At 36.3% G+C, this 17,385-nt stretch overlaps 1 protein-coding gene across 1 annotated transcript in view; it reads right to left on the minus strand.

The window, feature by feature from the left end:
* Plxdc2 (plexin domain containing 2) overlaps window positions 1-17,385 on the minus strand; it is a 420,433-nt gene that overhangs the window by 391,734 nt on the left and 11,314 nt on the right. The window lies entirely within an intron of this gene.

A 17,385-nucleotide genomic window follows, 5' to 3' on the forward strand; every position in this document is an offset into this window, starting at 1 on the left:
TTGTGCCCCATACATTTCCAATAGTCACTCAGATTATTATAATGTTTTGTTGTTGTTGTTGTTTTGTTGTTGTTGTTGTTTTGTTGTTGTTATTTTTGCCAATTCTAAAATCCACTCTTTGAGATCATCAGACTTCTCTACCCTCAAGGCCTATATAGGAAAGCATGACATTCAAATATTTGGTGCAATAAGCTATAAAATGCTTCATTATTTTCGATAGGGAATTGAAATAAAGTAGAACCCAATGGCCAACAAATTCTTCTTGTGGGGTGGCTTGTCACACTTCTCAAATGGCCCCGTGATGTCAGGTCAACTCTGTACCATGGGGTCCTAGCCCACGAGACTCTTCCTACTAATATGATCTATATTGTGTATCTTCTCATTGGTTCCCAGGGAAGTCACTGATTTCAGACACTCCATAAAAATTTGGCAAGATAAAGGAAGTCTGTGATTCAGGGCTTATGACAGACCCATCCAAAAATCAATTATATTTTGTGGACAAAAAGAGTTTATGATAATGCTTAAACCCATAAAGGGAAGAGAGGTTTTATAGATGAGGAAAAAGATGGATGGAATGTGTCATGCCACCAACACTGTGCTATTAAAAGCCAAAAAACTCTAGTATGAGCCGATTCATAAACCATTGGTAAGGTTTAACTTTTTTTTTGCTCCCTCTCTAGATTTAATTACTTTATAAAGCCCTTCTGCTATGGTTTGAATCTGGAATGTTCCCCAAATGTCCACGCATCAAAGGTTTAGTTCCCAGGATAGAGCTCTTGGGAAATGATAGAACCTCTAAGAGGTGGGACCTAGTGGGAAGTCTTTAAGTCTTTAACATTGTGCCCCTAAAAGGGGCTGTGGGACCCCAGTTGCTTCCTCACTCTCTTTTGTTTCCTGGCCATAAGGTGATGTTTTGTTCTTCCATGTGCTCCCTACCATGATATACCATCTTACAACAAGCCCAAAGCCTCAAGGCCAACTGATGCTACCATCAAAACTATAAAGCTTTTCTCTTTATAAGTTGCTTTTTATCTTTATAAGTTATTCTAACTGTTGGGAGTCGCCTGGCTCCAAAGACTAACTTCCCCATCCCCCAAGAAGAGCCGTCCAATGGTGAGCCCTGCTGGCTCACATGATCCTGCCATCCAATGGTGAGCCCTGCTGGCTCACATGATCCTTACCCACCAATCAGACTAGCCCTGCTGGCTCACCTGATCCTTACCCACCAATTAGACTAGCACTGCTGGCTCACATGATCCTTACCCACCAATCAAAAAGTACCCCATGCCAATTGTCAGACCACCCCCGGCTCTATAAATATGCAGAGCTGTTGCTCAATAAAGGGACATTTTTCTCCAATGGCAAGCCTTGATCGTTCTTTCACTAACTATTTGTTATAGTGGCAGAAAGATGTTAACATATAAGCACTTCCAATTTTCAATCTGATCTCTTATGGTAAAAAATTAAGTCATAAGAAAATAAAGAAGAAAGATAGTTAATGTTCTTTTCCTTCCTTTTTCTTCTCCTCCATCCCTAAAAATAGCTTCCTTGCCACTAACAGATCCAAATTACTCACCTTTGGCACCAACATCAGGTTTATGTTTACCCTTTAGGGTGGTTGCCATCACCACACTTGTGGTACCAAGCAAGAAATAAGAAATTTGACTCATAAAACCTAGTACAGTTTGTAAATTTTGGGCATAGCCAGGATATTTTAAAAAATAAGAGATCTGATTTGAAGGAATTAGATAGCTAGCTTTCACAGACAAAGCCCTACTATTTTGGTCATCTTTGACACAGTGTGACTTACTGGAGAAAAATGTTGACAGCCAAGATCTTGCTCTGAGATTGACACTTGGAAGAAGAAGTGTTCTCTTGGGTCCCCGTGAACACCTGGCCTTCTCCTGCACAGGCTTACCACGGCACTTTTGCCTCCTGCTTGCCATAAATCGTACCCCCTCTGCACAGCTTGGTTTAACATTTCATCTGACAAGAAGTTGCCATAATTGCCTTCCTAAAGTTTTAGCAAAAATAAATCCTACGCATTACCATTTGTCTGTACACCTGTGAAACCTTTTTGTTTGGCACACCTGTTGAGAAGTTCAGAACTGTTGGAAGGGCCCTCTTACACAAACAGGGATTAGCAGAGATGCTACATGACATTGCCTACATGTTGACAGTGAAAGACTCACTAGAAGAACCACACTAGGACCAGCCTTACTGCTAAGAAAGAACTTGTCTTATGCCCAAACAAGTACCTACCACACATAAGAATAAAGAGAGTAACCGGAGCAAGCTATTTTCTCAGGCAATTGGGTTTTGCAAATGTTGGAAGGAAACCAAACCTGAGGCTCTACTCCTGCTTCCAATGGCCAAAATCCTGTGAATTTTGGACATAATAAATGCTTCCATATCAGCAGCACTGGAAATTTCCACATCCTGGTAGCCTTAGGGAAGAAAACTTCTCCTCTCCTATAAGGGTGTGGGAGTTAGTGGTTAGGCATTGGCTAAGCTAGTCAAATCCAGTTAGCAACAACAATTCTAACCAATGACACACAGACATCAATTAGTACTCATGAAAATGTATAGCTTTAATTCAATTTTTGGTTAGTTAATATTGACTGGAATTCTCTACCCATGGGATAGAAAACATTTGGTTCAAGATACCAATTTCACCACTAAGAATTAAATTGTCCTGAACTAATCATGCTTTTGTTTTTCACAGTCATGTCATAGAATATTCTAGAAGAGAAATACTGAGAAATTTTGAGCTATTGTCTTCAAAATATTCAAGTTTGCTATCTTTCTTTTTATTTATTCTTTAATTATTCTCCTCCCCCAAAGTTCCCATTTCTTTTGTTTTCTGACTTTTATATTTTTTTCCCCTGATGTTCTTCTTCATTAGAAGGTATCTTATTGCAGCCAGTTCCCATTTGAACCCAGGAATGGAGTTCTCATGGGGACATACTAACATAACTGTGGTTGACATTTTGAAATTCAGAAGAAATTTTATAAATATACAACATGAAAATAAAGGATTGAATAATTATCAAATTAATACTCTAGCTTTAAATTGTGAAACATAAAAATTCAGCATTCAAATGCATTTGTGATTCTATAAAATGCAGCAGTGTAAATTATGTTTCCCACATGAACACTTTGTTTTCAAGCAATATTCATAAATAAGTTAATTGTGCTAAATGTGATTTGAAACAACTTTGGTGAGAAACAAAAATCCTGTAAGGGTAACAGATGTAATACATAATTGCAAAATTATTAGGAGCTCAGTAAATTTTATAGGGAAAAAGTGACATAAGTAAAAAACATTGATAAGAAGAAACATATGTAAAACAGAATAAAAATATTTTTAAAAGTTAAGCTATTTGGGGAAATTATCTTTGCTAATAAACACTGAATACACTCATAGTGCTATTCTTTTTTATTATGTTTCTTAAATTTATTTATATTATGTCAGATAATATAAACATGATGTCAGAAAATATGTAGGCAGCAAATAAGAAAGGGCACCATTTATGGTGTAGAGTGGTCCCCCTCATTCACAGGACCCATGTTCTAAGATCTCATAAATGCCTGAAATTTTGGATAATACAAAACCCTAATTTTTTATTGATATACATATGTATGATAAAGTTGAACTAATAAGTCAGGCATAGTAAGAGATTAGTAAGAATACTATACTAATACTAAATACTAAAGATTATATTATCTTTTATCATCTTTTTACATAAGCCATATTTTTACATAAGCCATATGATGATAAAAGATAATATAATAAAAGTTATGTAAATATGGCTTCTCTCATTCTCTCTTTCCCCCCTTTAAAAATATCTTATTATGTGGCTCAAGCGATAAGGCGCTCGCCTGGTGTGCACGCGGCGCTGGGTTCGATTCAGCACCACATAAAAATAAAATAAAGATGTTGTGTCCGCCGAAAACTGAAAAATAAATATTAAAAAATTCTCTCTCTCTCTTTAAAAAAATATCTTATTATATGTGTTCACCCTAATTCCTGTGATGATTTGAGTTCATATAATGCCTATGAGATGAAGTGAGTTCAGTGACATAAACATTGGGATGTAGCATTAAGCTATCACTTAAGGGTTACTTGAACAAACATTGTGATACTATGACATTATCTATCTCATATCTGAGAGAACTATTATGTGACTATTGGAAGGGCACTACATACAGCTTGGATACACTGGACAAAGGCACAATTCACATTTCAGGCAGAACAGAACAAGATGGCAGAAATTTCAGCATGCCACTCAGAATGATACGCAATTTAAAATTTATGAGTTGTCTATTTCTGTATATTTCCATCACTGAAAACACAGAAAGTGAAACCATGAATAAGGGGGAACTACTGTGTGTTAATGAGAGTGCAGGAATGTGAGGTAGAAATTCATTAAACCACATATTAAGAAAAGCCTATCCACGAATTTCAATCCATAGTCTTCTTTTAAATGTATAATATATTTAGCTACCTTTACATTTAACTTGCTCAAGCTAGGTAAGAGCTTTTGCTGGGTTAGATTTGCAGATAATCTCTGGGCTCTGATGTAAATTCATTTGAGTTGAAGTCAGCATGAGTGTTAGATATCACTGCTATTCATTATACTGTGACTCACACATATGGAAAACATGGTTAGATGTTCAAAGTCCAAGTGGGTAGAATAGGGAGAAATCAGGAGAGCAAGAATACTGGAGGCCTACAATGGGAAGTGGGAAAGTTTAGATGAACCTTAAGAAGTAATTCCAGCATTTAAATCCATTACTCTACACCTGTGATTATTTAGATGTTTCATACTAAAACATCATAAGATACCTTTTAATCATTCCTTCATTCAGTTAAACACAGATAACACCTAGAGAGTACCTGAGTTTTCAAACTTCAGAATCCTACCCCAAAACTGAAACCTCAAAGAAAATTTAGTTATTTGAAGATATTTGTAAACGTTAGTATAAATTTTCCTTGCAAAATTTCAATGTCCTATCACAAGGGGGTTCCAGAGATTTTTCTTCAGCATATTGCTTCATATTTTCTAAAATACCTACAATTAAGAGGATTGACTTTATAAGTTGAAAGAAATAAGGAAAAACAGTAAATATTCCTGTAAAAATACTGAGCCATGTGCAATGGAGTAGATCTGTATTGCTAGTTACTGTATTGCTAGTAAAGGTAGCTAAATGACAGTCCATCTATTGAGTCACTTTTTCGTTTTCATTTCCATAGTAGTACACAGTACCATGATATCATATGCAAATAAAATACAAATCAATGAGATAGAAGAAAATCATTAGCATTTAGTGATAATTTCTCTATGTGTAATTCCTCTTCTAGTTATTCAACATGAATCATCCCATTTACTCTTCAAAGTCTCTTCAGGGGGTTTGGGCTGTTAATGTTGGCCTTCACAAATGAAAAAGGAAAGGTATTGAGGTCTAGCTGTCTGAGGTCCCAGCTGGTCAGTGTTAGAACCAGAATAGATGGGAGAAAGACAATAGATATGAAGTAAATTTTAAAATCCAGATAAAAACTAGAAAGAAACCTGCCACATTCTAATATAAATGGACCATTCTGACCAATGAGTGATAGATGAGATTTTTCTTCAGCATATTGCTTCATATTTTCTAAAATATCTACAAATAAGAGGATTGACTTCGTAAGTTGGAAGAAATAAGGAAAAGCAGTAAATATTCTGGTAAACATACTGAGCCATGTGCAGTGGTGTAGGTCCTGTATTGCTAGTTACTTGGGAGGCTGAGGCAGAGGGTGGCTAGTTTGAGGCCAGGTTGGGCAACTTAGCAAGACTGTGTCTCAAAAGAAAAAGGGCTCAGAATGTATCTCTGTGGTAAAGAGCTTGTCTAGCATAGGCAAGCCCTTGGGTTCAATTCCCAGTATTATAATAATAAAGACAACAATAGAGGGGCTATCAAGGAAGAAATGTAGGTTGCCTAAAAAATTAGGAACAAGCATGGCTTTTAAATCTTAATTCACATATTTCAATGAGTGTTCATGTTCAAATTAAGTATGAACAAATGTAAGAAAATGCCTCTTTAATGTAAGTTTTGAAATTAACTGAATTACTTTAAAAAATAAGTTAGATTTAAAGAGAAAAGACTCAAATCTGAGGCTACATGGTTCATCTAATCAAAAATATTTAATTACCATTTTATTATAAATTGTGTGGGGTAAAGGATGCAGATCAGTGCCTCTTCTGGACAGCTGAGGAAAATCACTGGCTTTGTGAGGATTCTAGACAGGTTTTTTCTAGAATTAAATTATAGCAGTAATCATGTTGTTATTAGTGTAATTGCTTTCTGACATCTGTTCACTGTCATCATCATCTCTTTGATAATGGCAATGACATGAATAGTATATATCTAACCACTAAGGTGCAATCCTTCACTAAAATAAAAATTAAATTATATACCAATTATATATGCTCTTCACCATGTAATATACATATAATATATAATACAATAACTCGTATAGACTGGCCCTTACCCTCCTCTCATGGTAATTAATTGTCAAAAATTTTATGATGCCATATAAATCAGAATGTCCTTTGTGAAATTATAAATAAAACTTACATATTGTTGCTCAAGCCACATGATATATAATTTGTTAATAAATTGTGTTTCTATTAAATTTTTATTATCAATAAAATGTACCTATTCAAGGTCCTCTGTCTTGGAGCTGTGAACTTGCTTAGTCATATTGCCAAATTTAATTTAATAACAGTGTGATGAAAAGAGAATTCTAGCTCTGATCATGCCACCACAACTAGCAGTGTGACCCCAAAAAATTATATAAACATTCTGGGTTGAATTTGTAAAATGAGGAGATTAAACAAGATATTCCCTCCAATCCTCCAGATCTGAAAAATTTGTAATTTTGTTGGAGAACTGCATATTTACCTAGAGTTCAAACTCATGAATTCTCAGTTACTGGTAATTTCCTTTCTTCTCTACAGTCAAATAAACAGATTTCTTTTAATTTTAATCTTAATAGATTCCTTTGGTGCAAAAATGTTTGCATCTGCAATTATATACAGATATTAACCATCAACCCAAACCCACTGCCATTCCCTGGCATTTTCAAGATAAATTTTTGCAAAGGAAAAACATCTGTCAGAAATCAATGCATCAGAAGAGGAAATCAGAGGCAGAAGCAAACTCCTTAGGTTCCCAATAACATTACACAGAAATGTACTTACAATTCACTTATTTTTTTATTATCCATATAGGTTTTTCAAAAAGTGATTTCAAAAACAATACTATGCTACCTATTCAAACTCTGAAAATTCGCATTTTTTTAAAGATTTAAATGACCATTTTAAAATAAAAGAAAGCAGGTTCAACCTTTATTATCATGTTAATAGAAATCAAATCTTAAGGCAAGAAAATAAGTGGATCTACATCCAAAGCCTACATTCTGAAGAGCACACCATTGCATGTGAAAATTTGTTGAATATCTATAATAGCCATTCAACAAACAAACAGCCACTATCATTGGTGTGTTTTGTGCCCCAAACCAGTAGTAAGGGTTTTCTATATTTCATATTTGAAACCTCACAAAAATTATTGCAATTTAGCAGATAACAAAACTAAGGAGGGGTTGGGGGTAGTAGCTTTCCCAAGATCACAGAGTTAGAGGTTCATAATACTGGAATCCACACCAGACAATTCTTCAAGAACTCTGTGAGCCAAACTGGGCCCCTGTTCCTTTGTTTCTAAGCTGAAGATGGCAAGGTGGTGATCCTCAGCACTGCTTATGAAAGGCTTAAACTCACAATGTCAAGAGTCATCAAAACCCACTAGTGACCTCCACAATCCAGTCTGCACTTGTCATCAGCTTTCTAATCAACCATCAGATTGTTGAAGTCAGCCATCTATCACGCTTATCTTCAGATGTCAGTTATAAAATGACCATGAAAATAAATCCAATTAAGCATAATTAAAATAAAATAGTTTCAACAAGATGCAATCGTATACACCTTCCCACTCAGTTTCCAAAATAAAATAACAGCTATAAAAAAAAATTTCACTAATGTTCAGTGGGACAAATACCAAATGTGAATTATGTATTCAATAGTTAAAGCACCTCCTGGAATAACTGAAGATTTTAGATTTTATGTAGGCATCTGGTTTTTTGTTGTTCATCCTGGATACAAAGTGACATTATAAGAAAACAGTTAAATTTACAAAGTGCTATAGTTTGGACCTGAAATGTTTCCCAGAGGCCTATGTGTTAAGAACTTGGACTTGGCCCCCAGTCGAAGGGGCTATGGGGTGAACCTTTAGTAGGTGAGGCCTAGAAGAGGGAATTTAAGTCATTGGAGACATGCCCTTGAAGGAGATATTGAGACCCTGACCCCTTTCTGTTTCTACTTTCCCAGCCACTGTGAGATGTACAGATTTTTCCTACAATTCTCTCCCCACCATGATTTTCTACCTTGCCAAAAATCCAAAGCAAAGAATCAAGGGACCTTGAACTGAAGTCTCTACAATATTGAGCCAAAATAAACCTTTTCTCTAAGTTGATTATCTCAGGTATTTCTTACCAATATAAACCTTACTAATTCAAAAAGTAAAATGTACATATGAAAAATAAGCATCTTTTTTAACCATTGATTTTTATGGAATACTAGCCTTAAGATAGTATCTTTGATGAGTCATAATTTTATATTTAATAATTAAGCCTCTTTATTGGAAAAGGTTCCTTTGGGTAGGGAAAGTAACCATTCTTCTGAATAGAAGATTTTAAAAGTAAATGATAACATTATATAATATATATTAAAACACCACCCAAAAACAATTTTTATTCTTTTATTTATCAGTGTAATTTTTTCAAAGAAAAATAAAAGCAATAAGGAAGAAAAAAATTCATGGTGCAAGCTACTGGTGTTATAACACTAATACAGTACAAATTAGATAAAGTTCAACTAAGTATATATGGGATCAAAAAATTAGAATTACTTAATTGACTATGAGTAAGAACATGCAGATAATTGAAAAAGTTTAAGAGAGAAAGTTCAGCACACAATTGACCGTGATACAACAGAAAGATGAAATTTGAATTTTGGAGTGATAGGTTCCTTAGCTATTCCCATTACCTATATAATCTTGCACAAGCTGATTCATTCCCTATAACTTCTACTTCCTTATTAGTAAAAGTCAATGGATCCAGGTGAAGATTAAATAAGAAATACAGATTGGGCATCGCCAAACCAAAAATCTGCAATCTGTAATACTCCAAAATATGAAACTTCTTAAAGGCAACAAATTCTATACCATGAAACTTTGTTCAGGTACAAAATTATTCAAAATATTATATAAATTTACCTTCAGGCTATATGTATAAGATGCACATGAAAGATACATAAATTTCTTGTTTTGATTGAGGTCCCAAGATGTCTAATTATGCATATACAAATATTCCTAAATACTAAAATATTCTAAATTCCAAATTCTCTGGTCCTGGCATAAGGGGCAGTTAATCTATAAGTAATTTAAATTTATCTGAGTTCACACTTTTCAAAATTATTTCAACACTCCCATAAATTTAAGGAGACTATAACAAACTGATTTGGCGATTTTGGGGTGGTCTTAAATACACATGATTGTGATCAAATGTTGTATTTGTCATTATGTAGGCAGAAAAAGTATAGAGTTGCAATTAAATCATACAGAAAATATTGAAAACTTGTGCTGCTCTTATTCATTTTATATATTAAGAAAGCATTATATATATAATCTATTCTAGAAAAAAACAAGTATTTAGAACCTGGAAGTTTTAGTTAAAGGAAAAAAAAGCTATATCAATTCATTGAAATAAAAACTATTTATTTTTCCTGTTTCACCAAAATGCAAGTGATAAAGTTAATGATTTTATGCTAGTGACTTTTTACTAATACCTAGTCAGGTTAAATATTAAGAGTCTAAAATGAATAAGAAATAAGCAAAACAAAAATAGAGACTGGTGTTTCTGATTTATGTGAAAGCAGGTGACAGAGCAATTTACATGGACAAACAATGATAAATGACCCAACAAGTTCAGTTACAAGCTGAACAATCACTGTAGAGCAAGGCACATTTATATTCTGCATTAGCATTTCTGCATGTTTCATAAAACAAAACTCATTAATATCATATTTTGTTGCTTTGGTCTTTGAAAAGCTTTACAAAGCTGAAATACAGCAGATAATTTATGAAAACACAAACTAACTACCTTGTGGTATATCCATAAATATTGGGAAATTATCAGAACCTGACCTAGCCATACTGGTTGTCATTATTTACCTTCTCCCTAGCTTAGTCCTTTGTCCTGGCCGATCTCAGCACCCCCAATTGGAGGACTCGGAGCAATGACAGCAATGCTCTGATTACTAAGAGAAACAACCTTCTAATCTATTCTGAAAAATATCCTACAGGTAAGAAGGGCTTACTGGTTTAACTTTTCTCATTTTTAATTTGAAAATTGAATAATCTTGATTTTTTTTTTTTTTTTTTTTTGAACTTCAAGCTAGCCTGGAATGTCTTGCCTGGTAGCATTTTACAGATGATAACAATCAGGCCTTTCATTCCTCAAACAATTTTATAAAACAACTGTTGATTAAAACTCCAACTCACCTAGATGGAATTATTGAGAGAAAATAAATAATGCTTCTTTTGTAAGAGTTTACAGCTTCTTAGTGAGAAAAGAGTTCCAGAGTCTTTATAAAATAATATTTAGGCCTTTACTTCCTTGATTCCTTAAATAAAAAAATGAAAATTCTTATTTCACCAATATTTTCTGGGTACCTACTGTTTCATTCACTATAAAAATGTATCTTTGCAAAAGCCATAAAATAAAGTACGAAAAAATAAAATTAAAAAAATTAATTATGATGATCAAAAAACAACCTTCTTTCCTCAGCTTATTATTTGAATTCCTGATCTTCCTACTGCTTAAAAGAACAAAAGTCATTATTGCATTTCTTTAAAAGTATAATGCGTGGCTTTAAAACAAAATGTCCAGAGCTAAACAAATGATTCGAAACACCCTTTATCGAATGCAGCTATGACTTCTTGATCATGATACAACCATTTTGTAGTCCACATTTAACTAATAAAATAAATGGAACTTATTCATTTTTCCTGCTACTACTTCTTAAGATGAGATTCTCTTTCCAACAAACTTTATTTTATCTGAGCGATTTCATGGATTTAACGACTTCAGGTTACATAAAATGTGATATCATCTAAGTCTTAATTAAATTTTTATTAGATGTCACAGCAATTTTCTTAAACGTGATTACCAAAAAAAACCCAAAAAACTGTGACCCTTTTTGTAGAGACGGCCACCCTAGTATGCTCTCTTGTATTTGCAGTATGGCTGCTTTCCCAGGGTGCCCCTACAAGGACTGGCTACTTCCCCCATGCTTACAGATAGGCTCAAATATTCCCCTCTAGCAAAACCCTTCCCTCCCCTCTATTCCACTCTGCCCACTTTCTCTCTACCATTTCTTTTCTAGCAATGTTTAAAAAAAAAAAAAAAAAAAGATTAGAGTGTTCTCCTTGTCACTGTTTCCTCCTCACAAACCCTACCACAATCTGGCACCAGTGGCCCTGATTCTTCCACCAAAACTACTCTTACTAAAATTCCCAGATGACCTCATCCTTGCCAAATTCTAACTACTTTGTTTTCCCCCTTGCCCCAGTAATTCTGTTTTTTCTCCTGCCAATCTGCCTCCTTCTCCAGGTCACCACTCCTCCTTTTTTCCTCCTGGGCTGTTCCTGAGTTTATCCTTCTCAGATCATCTCTCTAGGATAGGATCTCGACCCTCTGCTCGTCTCTATTCCTGCTCCCTGGTTAGTTTCCATCACCACTTGTATTGATAATCTGCAAACTTAGTTTTGAGACTTCCCTGCTAAATCCAGATGTGGGAGAGTTTGTATCTCTGCTGGGACGTCCCACAAGATCCTCAGTACTCAACAAGTCTCATTTTGGAGCAGAGGGACTTTGGAGTTTCCTGAAACCCTCAGAATTTCTCCTCTTATTTGAAGCCTCCACCTGGTTCTTCCATATAAATCCAGTAGAATGTGATTCGGTCTGCCTCCAGCCCTGCCCCTTCCTTCTGCTGTCCATACGAAGGCCAGAGACCCATCTGAGTTTGTCACACAGCTCACAAGTCTCCACTGACCACCTATCACCTTCAGGAGAGAGTTCAACCTTCAGCTGGGTATACAGTGCCCTTCCAAGTCCTCCACCTGACTATCCTCAAATGCAATGGCAGTTCCCCAAAGATCTGGTAGTTTCCTGCTCCCAGGCTATTCTGTTTTGAGTTCCTTTCCACCATCTCTACCCACCAACTCACATACACAGTTTAAAGCCAGACTCAGGCACCACCCCTAGGAAGGCTTCCCTGACCCTCTCTGCTAACCCCATATTCCCATTGTGCTGATCCCATGTTCATGTGGTTCTCCCTCTCTCAACATACACACACACACACACACACACACACACACACAGCATCGTCTTAGAATTGACTCTTTTACTGTCCTGTTTTCAGTGCTTCACTGTAACCCCTACTTCACAATGACTACATTTTTAAACTTTTTACACATGATATTTGACACATGGGATACAACAGGCAAATGTGTGTCAAGCGACTAACTCTTCTGAGAACTGAACTTCACCATCCCTACCCACACCATGGCATGTTAATTTCCGTTTAATTTATACTCTTACATATTGAGCCAATTTCTTCCCGCTTATAGGCTGATCCAATTGGAAGATGTAAATATCCTGAAAATTCAAACGTCTGATAATATTCACAAATAATATCTCAGCCAATGTGTATTTAAATGGCATCAGAGGTGGTAGGCGCAGATGGAGTCCAAACAGTGTTTTAATTTGGTTCTTTTTTGAGCCCACCGACCTTTCACTTTACCAGTTTTCTCCCAGCCCCCCCTTTTGGTATCCCTGTTCCTCTGCCTCTGTTAATCCTCGCTCCTGCGCGCGCACACACACACACACACTACAGGCACATACAGACCCACATATTCTCTTCCTGACTTCTTGCAATTCTTGATCAAACCCAGGAATGCTGTTAAGAATTTTCTTTCCCAGTCTGTCTAAACCGGGACACCATATCTGTCTTTACCACCCCTGTTCCTCCATAGGTTTCAAATAGAAAGGATATGGGTGACCACTGCTACTCCTGTCACATTTAGATTTTTCTTGGTCCTTTCATAAATCTATATAAATGGCCCTTTAAAATTAAAGGCTACTGGCTGACACATCAGTGTAGGCAATATTTGTATAGGAACAAAGATTGTCCCATCACTCCAAATGGCACCATGAATGCACCTATCTCTGCTTCCTTACCTCGACCTAAACATGAAAGCTCTCTGGAAAAAAAAAAAAATGAAAAATATGAAATGCTCAGGAAACTGGATTTTTAAAGATTTAGACTCAGTTTTATTTTGACATTTCTTATCTTCCATCCCTGAATGAAATCTTAGGACCACTGACATATTCTTCTACATATATTGCTTATTTTTTTTTTAGATAAACTCACCAAGATGGAAGTAGCATTTAGAATTTCTTTATCAACAGAGCAGCAGCATTCAAAAAAAAAAAAATTCACTTGCTGCCTGAGGGAGTCCTGTCATCCCAAAGCATTGTATGTATCCCCAGAAGCATGTATATAAATGAGGTCAAAACATGGGTTTCTTGCCTCACAGATGACACAGCAGAATTTAGTGTTGTGTCCTCAGTCCCTGCCAAGAAAAGGAAACTTTCTGGGAGCCCCATCTCATTTTACACAACATGAAGTTGTTAAAAATTAAGTTCCTGAGTGTTCTTTCAATGCTTGGTTTATTGGAATAATGTTCTTCAAATCCACATCTTGCCCTAGGCTCTTACTGGGTGAGGGGGAGGACTGGGAAGGAATGGGAAAAATGCTTTGCATTCCAGCAGGCAGTCACACAAGTCGGAGCCTGCTGACCTTGCATTGAGCACCCTCAGAGAGCACTTGGCAATCAGCTGCTCTGACCAATGGCCTGAGGTAGTCCTGACTTCCCAATGGAACCGCTGCACATGATCATCACTAATTCTAAGGCGATACGGTTTTACCTCTGGCACTCTGAAAAGTGGAGACATTAATTATTCATATTTTATAGCTATTAATTAAAGCTCAGCATTCTCAGAGACACTCCATGCCTTGACCTGCCCTGGGCTCTGAGATACAGTCTTCCTCAACATACCATTTCCACCTTCCTCATGTTTCTTATCCAACCCCTCAGAGAACGAGAATATTCCAGAGTAGTTATTATTAATACACAGATAGGTTCTTTTATTCCCATATTACAGATGAAGAAATGGAGGTTCAGGGCATTCATATTTTTGCCCAAGGTCACAAAGCAAGCATATGGCAGAGCCAAGATACTGGCCAAGCCTACCTGGCCTCAAAAGCACCCTGCTAGCAATCAGAAGACAACAGAATGCTGTTCTCACTAAGAGCCTTTCCTACCATGCATGCCCTGCAGGACTTAGCCCCTGGCCCTGTCACTCCCACATTCCCATGGTACTGGTTTGTCCCTTGCACAAGACTCCTGCTGCTGTACTTTCTTGTACTAGGTTCTTTCTATGGACATGCTCATGATGTTTGAAGACCACATTCCTTAAATATAAAACTATGGTTTTTTTTAATCTCACACACCAACTTATAAAATTAAATTGACCTAATAGAGATATCTTCCAACTGGAGGATATAGCTCAGTTGGTAGAGTGTTTGTCCAGCATGCACAAGGCCCTGGGTTCAATCCCTAACACCACCACCCCACCACCCCAAAAAAAGAAAGAAAGAAAAAAGAAATATCTTGTAACTTTCCAACTGAAATTGCCCTGGTGCAGGAGATGGTTAAAAAATATGAAAATCAGGCAAACTGAACTTTATGAAGTAATTCCCAATCATATCATGAATATATCATATCCTGAGTATATATCTCATGTAGATGTGTAACATATGCAGTCTTCAACCTATTATTAAAGAAGGCAAGAATTGTAAAGATGGCTAGGTTTCTCTGGTGGTCAACTTTCTGTCACTGTGACAAACACCTGAGATGATAAACTTATAAAAAGAAAAGGTTTATTTTGTCTCTTGGTTTTAGAGAGTTGTAGTCCATGATTATGCAGACCTATTGCTTTTAGGCTTCTGGCAGGGATAGGGAGGCTAGATGGAAATGGCAGGGGATACATGACAAAGCAAAATTGCTTAGCTCATAGCCTCATGGCAAAAGAAGAAGAAGGGGATAAATTTCCATTATCCCCTTTGGGGGCATGAGAACTAGAGACCTCCCACTAATCCCCATCATCTCCCAATAGCACCATCCTAGTGAATAAGCTAATGTTAGTCAGTTTTTCATTGCTGTGAAAAAATACCTGAGAAAAACGACTTAAAGGAGAAAAGATTGATTGATGATTTTCAGAAATTTTAATCCACACTTGGATGTGTTTTCCACACTTGGCAATCTCCATTGTTTCAGGCCTCCAGTGATGCAGAGCATCATGGTGTAAAATGTATGACAGAGCAAAGCTGTCAGCTAATGGCAGCCAGAAAGGAGAGAGAGGGAGGGAGGGAAGGAGGGAGGGAGAGAGGGAGGTGGAGAGGGAGAGAGGGAGAGAGGGAGAGAGAGAGAGAGGGAGAGAGGGAGAGAGAGAGAGAGAGAGATACAAAAAAGGTGGCTGGAGACAAGATATACCCTTGTTGGACACACACCCCATGTTCTGCTTCCTCCAACTAAACCCCACACCCTGCAATTTCCACCACCTTCCAATAATGCTGTTAAATTATTAATACATCAATCATTAATCCATCAACAAGGTTGCAGTCCTTATGATCCAAATACTTCTCAAAAGCCCCACCTGGGAACATAGCTGCACTGGTGACCAAGCCTTCAACACACAAGCCTTTGGAGGACATTCTAGATCCAAAACTATAACAAACCCTTTTATACATGATCCTTTGAGGGACACTTATAATCCAAACTGCAGCACTTTCTGATTAACATTCAACAACCTGTTTTACTTCTAATAAGTGTATCAACTTATTCCTCCACCCAGGTTTTAAAATTCTTGAATACTTTTGAATGCATGAATGAATAGAGGGAGGAGTCCACACTTATTAGAAGTAAAATAGAACTTCATGGGCCCATCCATATGCAATAAGCATGTGAGCAATCTTAAAACCAAGACCTATAATGTGCTAGGTGCTGTACTTGAAGTTCAGTTATTCAATTTTTCTCAAAAAGTTATATTCATCTAGAAAATGCCAATAAACAACAGTATTAAATAAATAAAATTCATAAGCACCGGCTCTGGAACAGCTATTATCTGCTTGATGGCTTTTTTTGCCTATTACTTCTGGGTAGAGATTAGGGACTAACAAAAGCTACAATGGGTCATTCATGAGAAAGTTCAAACTTTCTTTTCTGCTGTGTTCTAATGCCTGGAATGTTTATACCCGCAGGTAAAATAAAATGATAGGAACTGTAGGATAAAATGAAGGAAGACACCAAATTAGAAACAAAAATTTTGACAGATAAAACTCCAGGAAGAGAAGGTAATAAGTAAAAATGAGAAGTGGGGGAGGATTTTACTCAAGAAAATCAACAGACAAAAATCTGCTACAGTCATAGCTTCTGATAAAATGAAGGAAGACACCAAATTAGAAACAGAAATTTCGACAGATAAGACTCCGGAAAGAGAATGTAATAAGTGAAAATGAGGAGTGGGGGAGACATTTTACTCAAGAAAACCACCAGGGAAAAATCTGCTTCTGATTCATCTGATGAATGTCACCTGATGTCTGTGACTTGAATTATTTTGATGGTCATTGTTATTATATTCTACCAAATGAATGTATTTAACAAATTCATTTAATAAATATTTATTGAGTGTCTTCCCATAAAGAAGCACTAAAAAAAGTGCCAAGGAAAAGACCAAAAAAAAAAAAAAAAAAAAGGAAGTAAAACAAACTTGATTCTATGTTCAAAGAACTCATACCTTAGTGAAGGGGAAAGTCCTCAATCAATTAACTATATAAATAGCAATATGAAAACATTGATGTATTTTCCAAGATTCTTTCAGTGCTAACAAATCCCAACTCAAAACTGGAATTTTCTGATTTTTTCCTATTGGGAAGTTCAAGATGGCCCATAGATGGATATAGACTTGTGTCTTCCCAATGCAGTAACCCCCTGGAGTTGAAAGGAAACAGACCTTCTCTCTTCCAGAATAGATATGAAACATGAAGGGGAGAACTAGTTGATCTAAGGTCCAAGACAAAGACCTGTGATAAATGGCCACCT

The sequence above is a fragment of the Marmota monax genome, unplaced genomic scaffold, assembly GCF_021218885.2.
Source record: "Marmota monax isolate L192 unplaced genomic scaffold, Marmota_monax_Labrador192_F-V1.1 WCK01_AAM20220418_F8-fsc00098, whole genome shotgun sequence".
NCBI lineage: Eukaryota > Metazoa > Chordata > Mammalia > Rodentia > Sciuridae > Marmota > Marmota monax.